We start from the raw sequence: 13,025 nt of genomic DNA on the forward strand, positions 1-13,025 counted from the left end.
TCCCTCGCTATATAACTGGATACATGGCACTCGAATGATGGAATATTTTCAATTGTGAAACTATACCCGGGTATGGCGTCTCAGGTTTAGGTAATTGGCTCAAATACGCGAATACCGCTGCCTAATAGTACCCTTAAACCTGTAAATTTATTTACAAGAACGCTCTGACGAATTAATCGTAAATCAAATAAGCTCGAGTCGGCGTCAGTGGCGTTCTGATAAGGCGTATGTGAACAATGTAAGTTCGGCGTGTAGATGTGTAGACGTATACTACATACAAAAGTACAGTACATGCATCTACCTACATTACCTACCTACATATTGAACGTAATACCTACGTAGTACTACATTACATACTACGAGTACATGAAACGATGTATCACGGTTCCCCGCCACCCTCGCCTCGCACTGTGGGCCATCGCGCCATCCACGATCAGCGTCCGGGTTATTAAGCGGCGCTCAGCACGCGTCATTAGTGTAGTTGGTTTTTACGTATAGTACGTACAAATACATACGTTCATACTCGTACATCGCGTACTCCACTCCGCCATATTATACCTACGGTTTATGTCTGCCAAGGTATTATTAGCGGTGTCTAAGATAATACACTTGTTTACGTCTGGATTTACTGCTGTGGTGGCGGCGGCGCCGGCATACAGCACATGTACTCGTAAGGTACATACTTGTATGTAGGTAGGTATCGAGAAGAGCCAGAGCGTCCCGATCCCGCGATCCCCCATGTACTCCTAGGTAGGTACTGTGAAGTGATACGCGAGCTGCCTTCGCGACGACGACGACGTTTTAGCCGATAAAGTGTTATTTACGCAGTATTACAATGAAAATATTTCCTCGCCGATCAAATTTTATAAGCTGTTTTACGAATACGTACGAGTCGAGTAGAATAAGGTATGGTTATTATAAATGCACCTACATGCATATTAGACTACCGTGTGTACTCGTAAGTACTCGAGTACATGATGTAGAATGTAACGTGGGCTAAGGGCTCTATATACGGGCTGAATACGAGTACAACCATACCTAGACCTACCTACGGAAGCGGTTCATACTGCGAGTGCAAAAAAAAAACCGCCGAACATACACACACCAATATGTCGCGCGATGTTTTGACCAAGGCCTAGACCCGTATTTTTTTGTTTATTTATTTTTTTTTTTTTATTGTTTCTTAACGGTGTATGGTTGGTGTTGGTATAAAGATTAGCGTGTATGTATATCGTTTAAAAATCAATAATTACAAGTCAGGAATACGGGTTAGGCGGTCATTTTATACCTCACTAAAGGTAGTAGGTGTCCCAATTGGTTGGAAGTTTTCGGACTAGAAAAAGAAAAATTGAGAGATGTCTTGCTGAAATTTCAGAAATTGAGTTTCATTTTTTGGATTTTAATCGCAGGGTGTCCAGCTGTCCACACTCCACAAGCCTGGAAAACCTAGAAAAGTCAGGGAATTTGGTCGGGCTGGAAAAGTTAGGGAAAAGTCAGGGAATTTTGTGAAAGGTTACTTCAAATAGATTTTTCCATTTCTCATAATGAAAGAATTTACCTTCGCTTTGCTCGGGCAATTTTTTCGCAGGTCGCTTTTTTTAAAAATTGCCAGATTCCTAAAAAGTCTTGCTTTTTTGCTAACATTTTTGAAGTCTTGCATTTTGTCAACAATAACTACTGTATTGTCCCGCCAACTCATACACACATACTTACCAAAGAAATCACGTGATTTTCTGAATAAAGTAAGGGCAAAACAGGATCTTTAGGTAATGAAAAAGATGCAATTTCATATTTAATGGAATTTTCCAAAAAAAAAAAAAAAAAAAACTAAGCAATTTTTACAAGAAAATAGAAATAACATTATTTCTGGAAGAAATTGTTTGTTGCATTATTCTGAAAATTTTCCAGTTAAGGTTATGGTTCAGGTAATCAGTTTTTGAAATGGAGGTTATGGTTATTGGTTAAGGTTACTCACAAGGGAACCTCTTGAGGTGTCACAATCCGATTTGAACGGGACCGCGATTTTTGGAAAGAGCATAGTCTAAAACCCCCAAAACCAAATTATCAGCTGCCCAAGTTCATTTTTCGATTTTTGGCGAATTTTTGAAAATTCAAAATTGACTGTTTTTGGCGATTTATGCTTTTTTTTTTTTAAAAGTACGTACTTGATCAGTAAAAATGGTAAGTCCCAAAACAAAACTAATATTAATTACCCAAATCCAAATTTTACCATTTCCAGCCATTTTGGAGCCTCCAGCGTGATTTTTCAATTTCTCCAGAATTTTGAATTTGCTCCAGAAGGCGTGAATATGAAGTTGGGCAGCTAAAAATCGAGCTGTATATTACACTCGACCTGTTCAACGAGTTTATCTACATTTGAGCCGATTTTGAGAGTGACATCTCACGAGTGTTTTTTTGAGGTGTCACTCTCGCTCCAAAACGGCTGGAAATGGTAGAATTTGCGCTTCGGGGGTTAGTTCTTGAAGAAATACAGCGATTCGCACAAATTTCAAAAATTTCCTCACAAACGGTTATCTTTTGATTTTTTGGATTTTTGAATTTTGAAAAAAGTTGGTCAAAAAAACCACTTTTGAGGTGTCACTCCCAAAATCAGCTCAAATGTAAATAAACTCGTTAAACAGGTCGAGTATAATACACAACTCAATTTTTAGCTGCCCAACTGCATATTCACGCCTTCTGGAGCAAATTCAAAATTCTGGAGAAATTGAAAAATTGGGCTGGAGGCTCCAGAATGGCTGGAAATGGTAAAATTTGGATTTGGGTAATTAATACTAGTTTTGGGACTTATTTTGACCATTTTTACTGATCAAGTTCGTACTTTTAAAAAAAAAGCATAAATTGCCAAAAACAGTCAACTTTGAATTTTCAAAAATTCGCCAAAAATCTAAAAATGCACTTGGGCAGCTGAAAATTTGGTTTTGGGAGTTTTAGACTATGCTCAAATTGGAAGGTGACACCTCAAGAGGTTCCCTTGTCAGATTTCAATATGGAAATTTTTTCGGTCAAAGTTATGTGATTTTTTGCCTTTTTTTCCAAGTTATTTCCTGGAATAAAGTCAAAGTTAAATAACAGGCTAACATCCCTGTAAAGGACACTATAACAGGGGGGTATGCATGCTGGTTCGCCATTTTCTTGTGAGCAAATTTTCTTTAAGTCAAACACTATGACATTTTACAAAAATTGTACAAGAATCTTTTTTTGTAGAAAATGAAAAAATATGACCAATTTAACAAAAATTTTGAAAAAAATTATAAACATTTTTTTGTTTTGTCATTTTTTAAAAATTTCTCAGGTTTTATACAAGCATAAAATTTCAAGATTTTTTCAAAATTAGTCATATTTTTTCATTTTTTACAAAAAAGGACTCTTGTGAAATTTTTTTAAGTGTCAAAATTACAACAAAAAAATGAGATAGATCATCAAATTTTGGCAGAATTTACAAAAAACTGTAAATATATTATGTAGAACGTTTTTGAAACATATTTTAATATTAAAGTGTAAGGAAAGGGTGGGTAGTGTGGGCAAATCAAATATCCTCCTGGTACTGTGTATGACGGAGGCACTATTGGGGGGGGGGGTATTTTGTAATTTCGAAACTGTATTTTTGGGAATAAATAATATAGATTGATTATTGATTTGATTTATTGATTTTTCAAAACAGGATTTTTCAATTTTTGACATTTTTTTTCAGAAATTGGTTGTTTGAAAAATTACAAATTAAATTTATTCTTTTTAAAATATTACAAAATGAGAAAAATATTCTCTCAAGTATACCCAACAATATGTTCTTATTGATTTGGCATTCTTTTTGTTGTATAGGGGACAATGCGGATACCTACATAATGACTTCAATTGTAAAGTAATGTGGCTTAAAAATGATCTTAAATTACGGGTTGTTTTCATGTTTTCAAGCTGATAAATCCTCATATTCCTTTAATGTACAAAAAATGAAATGCTTTCCTTTATTTTAGTTGACACCATTGATTATTTTAGTCATTTTGAATCCTTTTATAGTCATAATCTGAATTGAAGGTTGAAAAGACACAGATCAAGTAAAAAAATTGTAAATTTTATCAATTTTCATAAGTTGAATTTTTCCCATGTTGCTAAACACTGCAGAAGTGTTTTGGAATATGGGAAAAATTCTACTTATGAAAATGGATAAAATTTACAAATTTTTTATTCGATCTGCGACTTTTCAGCCCTCAATACTCACTCGAAAAGTACTCTTGGATTTTGATCTGTATGCTTCAGAGAGTCCAAGGTGATGTAGAAATTAAAATCATATTTTTCTAGGGGTATGTCTGTTTTCCTACTCAACGTTTTATGGGATAAAATTGCAAAAAACTGTATTCCCCCCCCCAATGACCTCACTTTGAGTGGGTCTCTAGCTTCATATGACCCTTTGACCTGGGGGGGGGGCTTGAATTTTTTAGGGACATTTTGAACTGAAAGTTATCTATGTACTAAGTACAGTAAATTTGATCAAAATCCAAGGTGTAGAGTAAATAAATTTCTTAAAACACCGATAATTTTCAAAAAAATACCCCATGGATCTTCAAATAAGTATAATAGGGTTTGAGGGCGTGTAATTTATTTTTGATCATCATTCATTCCAAACCACAAACAGTTGACAAAATTGAAATTAGCGTCCCACTGCTCACGTCTCAATTGAAACCAAAATATAATAAAATCGAATCTCGTACTCACCACTACACTCCCTCATCTGATCTACCATCTCGAGAAAATTCCTTCTTCACCCATTCGTTAAAATCAAAACATCTCCTTCTATGACACGAACAAGTCAACTAGTCTAAGTTGTTGACATTTTGTCGTTGAATAAATAATCCGAGGACACTTTACCCTACCTCCCCTACCTGCCCTTTCTCCTAATATCAGTTCGATTCGTAATGATGTTACTTGTTAAATTCTTAAACGCACGTCTTCCACGAGTAAAAAGTGTACACACTCGAACGTTTATAATAATTTTGTCGTGTGAAGAGCATTATCTCGTAAATAAAGAAGAATGTCTATTGGTCGGCTGAGTCATCGCCTTTATTAGAGCTAGTTACCCATACCCATACTCATACGTGCACAAGCACAGGAAAAAGAAACAGAAAAAGGAATTTCTAATACGACGACCATCGTATATATATAAGATACAACACCTGGCTTTTAATCTCCTGGGACTAGTCGAAGGCTTGGACCAAGTTATACTCTCGTATACTTAGCAACAATCAGTCAAACTTCACTTCTGAAGTCAATTCATAGTGGCTATTGTACCCTATAGGTACGTAGGTACATTTACTATGGACTCGAGTCGAGTAAAAGGCAAGAGAAATAGAAATCTTTCTTATGTGTGCGTAGCTGTGGTGTATAAGAAGTGTTAGAAGATGGTATTAATAATACTGCACTACCACTAACGAAAGGACCAAATAGAAAGAGAAAAATAAATGCCACACGCCTTCACGTCCGGTTTCCACAGATCCGTTTAGATCATTTAGAAAAGAATACAAAGCGTTTTCGATTGTGCAGTAAAAAAAAAAAGATGAAAAAAAAGGTCCACAGTCCAGCAGTGGCATACTATACCTCTATACTAAGCTGCAGATCGGCACTGAAAGAAAATACCTACAATGGTAATAGTCGCGACTAAAATGCGTACTTCCGTCTTATCGACGGATTATACCTACCGGTAAGCGAATTAAAAGGCATTTTTCGGAAATTGGCGCCTTGCGGTCAAGAAGAAATGCCAACGAAGGAGATGAAAAGAAAGAAGACGATTTAGGGTGAGCTGCAAAATCTGTTGGTCGACTTTTATACAGGGTTAAATTTTATGTGTTTTGTATTATTTTATTTTTGTAAGCATCTCAAAGGGATAACTCGAAGCAAAATCCATTTCCTTTCGGCCTTTGAGTTATTCGAGTTTCACTGTATTTAATTTTTTGGGCTCCTTTTTCAAGGGTCTTGAAAATGCCTCAACATTTGAACCGTTCCCCTATCTCTTTTTTTTTAATGCGAATAAAATGTTGACTTTTGATTTGTGTGAACTTATCCACGTGTGGCTCATGGCTGTGATAAAAATTTAACACATCTTCAATAATTCTGCCACACACAATCAAAACAAGAGCTGCAGGGAAAAAACAAAAAATCCCAATTAATCATAATTCTTATTATCCATCGTGGCGTCTACTTCAGCAAAAAGAGAAAAAATATATCCACGAGAAGAAAGAAATTAGGAGAAAAAAAGAGGAAAATCTACCAACGTATTCGAGATAAGAATTTCCCGGTCTCGTTTTAAGTATATAAATTACGACGCGAGGAGGACGTGACCGACGGACGCGACTCTTATCAGTAAAGTTATCCGCGGTCGCGGTCTCAGAACCGGGATGTGCCCGTACGCGCTCGCGAACATACGTAGACAATAGATATGGCACGGAGGGGGCGAGGGGGCGAGGGAAAGGTTCGACGGCTCAATGCGGCGTGGCGGCACTTGCACAAATACATTGCACAAAAGAAGGCGAAGTTGTATATTATCGTATGATAATAATTTCTTTGAATTCAGTACTCATACTCGATAACACCTTCGATAAAAAGTAATAATAGCAAACAAAAAATAAAGTACAATTACATGCATCAGGCGATAACACGCAGCCGAGATGAATCTGCGTCAATTCGACCAAAAATTGCGATTTTTAATCTCATGCAGATTGCAGTTTGTTCGCTTCAATTTCGTATTATCATTATTTTACAAATTCGCTACGATTTCAGTTAAAATGCCCCTAATAAAAATCAACTGCAACGCTGGATTCAACGTAATTGTGACCTCATAAGAGTCATAAGACTCAAATCCACTTACTTGAATCACAACTTTCTAAAATGTGATCACTGATCAGATGCACTTGCACAAACGTAAAATCCAATACTTTCATCAGCGATAGTTGAAAATTTCTGAGATCATTAAATCTCAAATCACTCACAACACATTTACCAACTGGCAGAACTTTTGGTCACAACAAACTTCAAACAAACTCTTCCAACATAAAAAAAACAACCCTCCCCTGGAAAAATCTAGGCCACCTGAACAGAAAAGAAGAAATACTTATTACTAGACTAAGAATAGGCCACAAAAAAATTACTGATAACCACTTATACCAAAAAGAACCAAAACCCTCATGCCTATTTTGCAGAAACGAACCCACATCCATCCGCAACACATACTTTTCAACTGTCCCCAACTAAAACAAAACAGACTTACACTACAGATAAAAGAAAACCCACCTACTATTCCTGACGAACCCTCTGAAATACAAAAATTCGTCTCCCTAATAAAAAACATCAACCTCACAAACCAAATCTAACCCCCCCCCCTTTCGGGTGTAATAATCTTGTAATTATAAACACCCCCCCTCCCCCCCCCCAAAAAAAAAAATGGGTGTGGTTTGTAAAATTCAGCAAAAAATTCGCATAAGACATCAAAATCGTTTTTTTTTTTTTTTGGTGAAATTATCAACATTTAGCAGAATTTGTAACGAATTGGTGAAAGCAAAATTCTGTACAATTTTTCAAAATTTGGTAATAATTATCAATAGAAATACTCAAAAAGCATGAGATACACTAAAATTTGTCAAAATTTACATAAGAACTTGAACAGAACGTTCTTTACGAAATTCGTGCAAGAAAATTGCGAACGAATTGATCAATTCTTCAATCTATGAATCAGTTCGTTCGCGAATGATTCATCAAAAATTATTCAATTCGTTCGTGAATGATTCACAAAAAATTAAGTAAATGAATCAATTCGTTCGCGAATGATTCTCAAAATTAATTAATGCGTTCGTGAATGATTCACCAAAAATCAAGTGAATAAATCAATTCGTTCGCGAATGATTCTCAAAAATTCGTCAAAATTAATTAATGCGTTCGTGAATGATTCACCAAAAATCAAGTGAATAAATCGATTCGTTCGCGAATGATTCTAAAAATTATTCAACGCGTTCGTGAATGATTCACCAAAAATCAAGTAAAAGAATCAGTTCGTTCGCGAATGATTCACCAAAAATTATCCAATTCGTTCGTGAATGATTCTAAAAGCTATTTAATGTGTTCGTGAATGATTTACCAAAAAACAAGTAAATGAATCAGTTCGTTCGCGAATGATTCACCAAAAATTATTCAATTCGTTCGTGAATGATTCACAAAAAATTAAGTAAATAAATCAATTCGTTCGTGAATGATTCTCAAAATTAATTAATGCGTTCGTGAATGATTCACCAGAAATCAAGTGAATAAATCAATTCGTTCGCGAATGATTCTCAAAATAATTAATGCGTTCGTGAATGATTCACCAAAATTCAAGTAAATGAATCAGTTCGTTCGCGAATGATTCACCAAAAATTATTCAATTCGTTCGCGAATGATTCACAACAAATTAAGGAAATTAATCGATTCGTTCGCGAATGATTATAAAAATTATTTAATGCGTTCGTGAATGATTCACCAAAAATCAAGTAAATGAATCAGTTCGTTCGCGAATGATTTACCAAAAATTATCCGATTCGTTCGTAAATGATTCACAACAAATTAAGTAAATGAATCGATTCGTTCGTGAATGATTCTAAAAACTATTTAATGTGTTCGTGAATGATTCACCAAAAATCAAGTAAATGAATCAGTTCGTTCGCGAATGATTCACCAAAAATTATTCAATTCGTTCGTGAATGATTCACAAAAAATTAAGTAAATGAATCAATTCGTTCGCGAATGATTCTCAAAATTAATTGATGCGTTCGAGAAATGATTCACCAAAAATTATTCAATTCGTTCGCGAATGATTCACAACAAATTAAGGAAATGAATCGATTCGTTCGCGAATGATTCTAAAAATTATTTAATGTGTTCGTGAATGATTCACCAAAAATCAAGTAAATGAATCAGTTCGTTCGCGAATGATTCACAAAAAATTAAGTAAATGAATCGATTCGTTCGCGAACGAGTCACGTATATGAATCAATTCGTTCGCGAGTGATTTACCTAGAAATCAATCAATTTGACTCGATTCAATTCGAGTCACTTCGCTTGAAAACAGATCAATTCCTATATACAATAGTTTCAGAAAAACCGAATCAATCGTAAATTAAAGATCAATTGCTATACAAATGTTTCAAAACAAGTGGTTCAATTTTTTCGTAAACGATTTGTATTTGAAGAAAAGTCGGTCTTCTCACTGTTTTTTTTTCATGTTTTTATGCTATTTTTAACATTTTTTGATGTTTTGTACAGTTTTTACTAAATTATATTAAATTTTTCTGAAATTGCACAAGTTTTTTTTTTATAATTTTCAATGGTTTTAATAATTTTTAAGTATTTTTATGTCACATTAGGAGTTTTCATATTTTCAGAGTTAATGACACTGTTATCACTAAAATTCTATCAATTTTTGGCAACTTTCAAGTTATTTCTATGATAATTTCACAGTTTCTGTTATTCTTTATGTAAATTTTTCAACGATTTCATTTCATTTCGATACTTGATCTGTTTTTCGTGCGATATTTTACTCAATTTTTCACAATGTGTCATCAATTTTCAGCTCATTTAAATAATTTTTATGGCATTTCAATAGATTTGCAAGCAGGTTTCGCAAAATTTCGCCCAATTCTGTCAATTAATTCACCAATACCTATTGTAATTTTGAGTAACTGGGAGGTCAATTCAACAATAATTTTTATAATAAATTCCTCATTCAATTTTGAGAATATTCGATTAATTTTTGATAATCGCTTTGAATTTTTGGCCAAAAGGGTGACTTTTTGATGACTTTGATGAATGACTAATTATTGGTAAATACCTAGTAAAAATGTTTATCCCATTGACGTTCAGACCACTCGTATCTGACGGCTAACACTCGATATAAATTCGCACATCACCTAAATAGACTCAAAACTTGAAACTCACTCGAATCATCTCTCGCCGTCTATGCATGTGACCATGGCTGACGCACCGGCACGGGCGCAAGCGACTGAATCACAACCACACAACGTGTAAATTTGGGCACGTGATCGCGACGATAAATATTTAGCTTCTCGATTCGGCGGCGTTGGTTCTTATCGCCGCCGCGCCGGCACAGCGTGGAGGTGATGCGTGGTATGGCGTGGTGCAGACCTGTAGAGCTCTGCAGTCACACGCGCGTAGGAAAATTTTCATCGTAGGTAATATGAGCAAAGCATACATGGGCGACTGGGCGTTTATGACGATGCGACCACGTCGCGTCGCGTCAGCAACGCCAAACTCGACGGGGACACAGTTTCAACTCGGCACGTTGCTGTTGTGTTGTTGATGTAGTTTATTACACTTATTACGCGAAGCTTCTCGATATCATACTCGTCGACCAGCCACGTGTCAATGACTATGCAATGCATACACAAATACGAGTACGTCGAGTGCTTATGCATAAATAATGCACGTAAATATACCACACTACCTATACGTTTACGTCGAAGGCGTCAGGCGTCAAATATTGGGACACGAGGACGCGGACGGACGCGTCAGTAACCTCGTCATGATGATTTACCATCATCCTATATGGTCAATCTCCATATTCCGCAGCGACCAGCGAGGCAGCGAACCGGACGCAGCGTCGGTTTTTTTTTCTCTCTACGTTATCTCTTTATCGAACCGACAAACCGATATCTCTCTCTCACGAGTATGGGCGAATCGATACGCGGATGCTGCTGCGAATTGACCCAACACACACACTTACATGTATGATAATAATGCTGATACGGATAGCCTACGTGCGGTAAACCTCGCGTACGTGAAGTACGTACTACGTAGTACGTGTAGCATTACTCGTAATCGAAATCCTATCGACGACGTCCGACCCCACCGACGACCGACCCGACTCGACGCGACGTCCTGGTCGTTGTATAATCATCGTCATTATCATTATCATTACACATGTTACGAGTATATCCGCCTTTTTTCCCCATACATATTGATCGGAATTTTCCTTCTCGGTGAACCCCCCCCTCCCCAGGCATCTCTTCCTCACTTCAAAACATCACCGATCTGACTGACGTTCACTTGATAAGACGGTGCTAATACAGAGCGATAAGACGAATAGAAACTAATTCGTACCACGCGCATTTGTTTGCTGCGGCCGGCTCAGTCACACGAGCCGGAAGTTTGTAAGAAAATTGTAAAATTTCATGGAAAAAAGTATGTCACGAATTCCAAAATGGATGAGAAATTTCATCAATTCAGGATGTCTAGACTAGAGTGGATCGAAAATAAAATATGCTTCGAATTTTGACCAAATTCTCGAGGGTTAGTAGGTTTTACTTTTCGAGTTGAAAACGTCCGCGTCCCATGAAAAATTTTGGCCCCATGGGTCAAAGGAGGACGTAGCTAAAGGCTCTCAAAGTAAAGTCATTTTCGAAAAAAGCATAATTTTGTGCAATTTCACTACATGAAACGTTGCATAGGAATACGAGCACACCCCTAAAGAGATGGGATTCAAGTTTCTGCATCTCCCTTGTGCGTAGAGATCAAAATTTAGGGGTACTTTTAGTAAAATGGGTGTTCCTTTTAGACTGAGGTATAGGTAGATCGAAAGAGCAGGCAAAAATTCATCACCTGTCAAAATTTCAAGTGCTAAAGTGCCTTTTTCGATTTTTAGTGAATTTTAAAAAATCAAATTTTGGCCAAAATGTGAGAAAAAATCAAAATTTTACCAAATTGACCTAGAAAGCTGAAATTTTGGATATACCCTATTTTCGACATGCCAAATCGATTGGAAAGTGTTTCAAACCGTTTTGAGCAGTTCTGAAGCCTCCAGCAGAAACTCAAAATTCCCATAAAATTTCATCAAATGAAGTTGGAAAGCCGAAATTAATTTTGCAAACTAATTTCAATACGCTATGAAGTCGACTGCAGGTGAATTTCAAGTCGTTTTGGAGCCTCCAGCGATTTTTTGAAAATTATTGGAGCCTCCAGTAAATTTTTGAAACTTGAAATTTCCCCAAAATTTTATCAAAATGGAGATGGAAAGCTAAAATTAATGATGCACTCCAATAATTTTAACACCCTCTGAAGACGACTTAAAGTGAGTTCAAGTAATTTTGGAGGCTCCAGTAACTTTTTGAAAGATTTCATGGCGTTTTTAGGAGAATTGAAATTTTCAAAAAGTAGCTGGAAGCTTCAAAACCACTTGAAACCACCATACAGTCGACTTCATATTATTATATTAAAATTAGTTTGCAGAGTAAAGTTCGGCTTGCTAACCTCATTTGACGACATTTTGGAGAAATTTCAAGTTTCAAAAATCTACTGGGGGCTCCAGTAATTTTCAAAAAATTGCTGGAGGCTCCAAAATGGCTTGAAATTTACTTGCAGTCGACTTCACAGCGTATTGAAATAAGTTTGCAGAATTAATTTCGGCTTTCCAACTTCATTTGATGAAATTTTGTGGGAGTTTTGAGTTTCAAAAATCTACTGGAGGCTCCGGTAATTTTCAAAAAATCGCTGGAGGCTCCAAAACGACTTGAAATTTACCTGTAGTCGTCTTCAGAGGGTGTTAAAATTGGAGTGCATAATTAATTTCAGCTTTCCATCTCCATTTTGATGAAATTTAGGAGAAATTTCAAGTTTCAAAAATCAACTGGAGGCTCCAAAACGACTTGAAATTCACCTGCAGTCGACTTCATAGCGTATTGAAATTAGTTTGCAGTGTAAATTTCGGCTATCCAACTCCATATTTGATGAAATTTTGTGGGAATTTCGAGTTTCAAAAATCTGCTGGAGGCTCCAGAACTGCTGAAAACGGTTTGAAACACTTTCCAATCGATTTGGCAGGTCGAAAATAGGGAATATTCCAAAATGTTTGAAAATCGTTAGGATTAGGATCATTAAAAATCATCGCAAACTGGCAAATTCATGAAGATTTGACGAGGAAACGAAAGACGAAACTCATCGAAAAATTTCAGCTGTCGAAGTTTATTACAACGCTT

The sequence above is a fragment of the Planococcus citri genome, chromosome 3 (genome assembly GCF_950023065.1).
Source record: "Planococcus citri chromosome 3, ihPlaCitr1.1, whole genome shotgun sequence".
Taxonomy (NCBI): Eukaryota; Metazoa; Arthropoda; class Insecta; order Hemiptera; family Pseudococcidae; genus Planococcus; species Planococcus citri.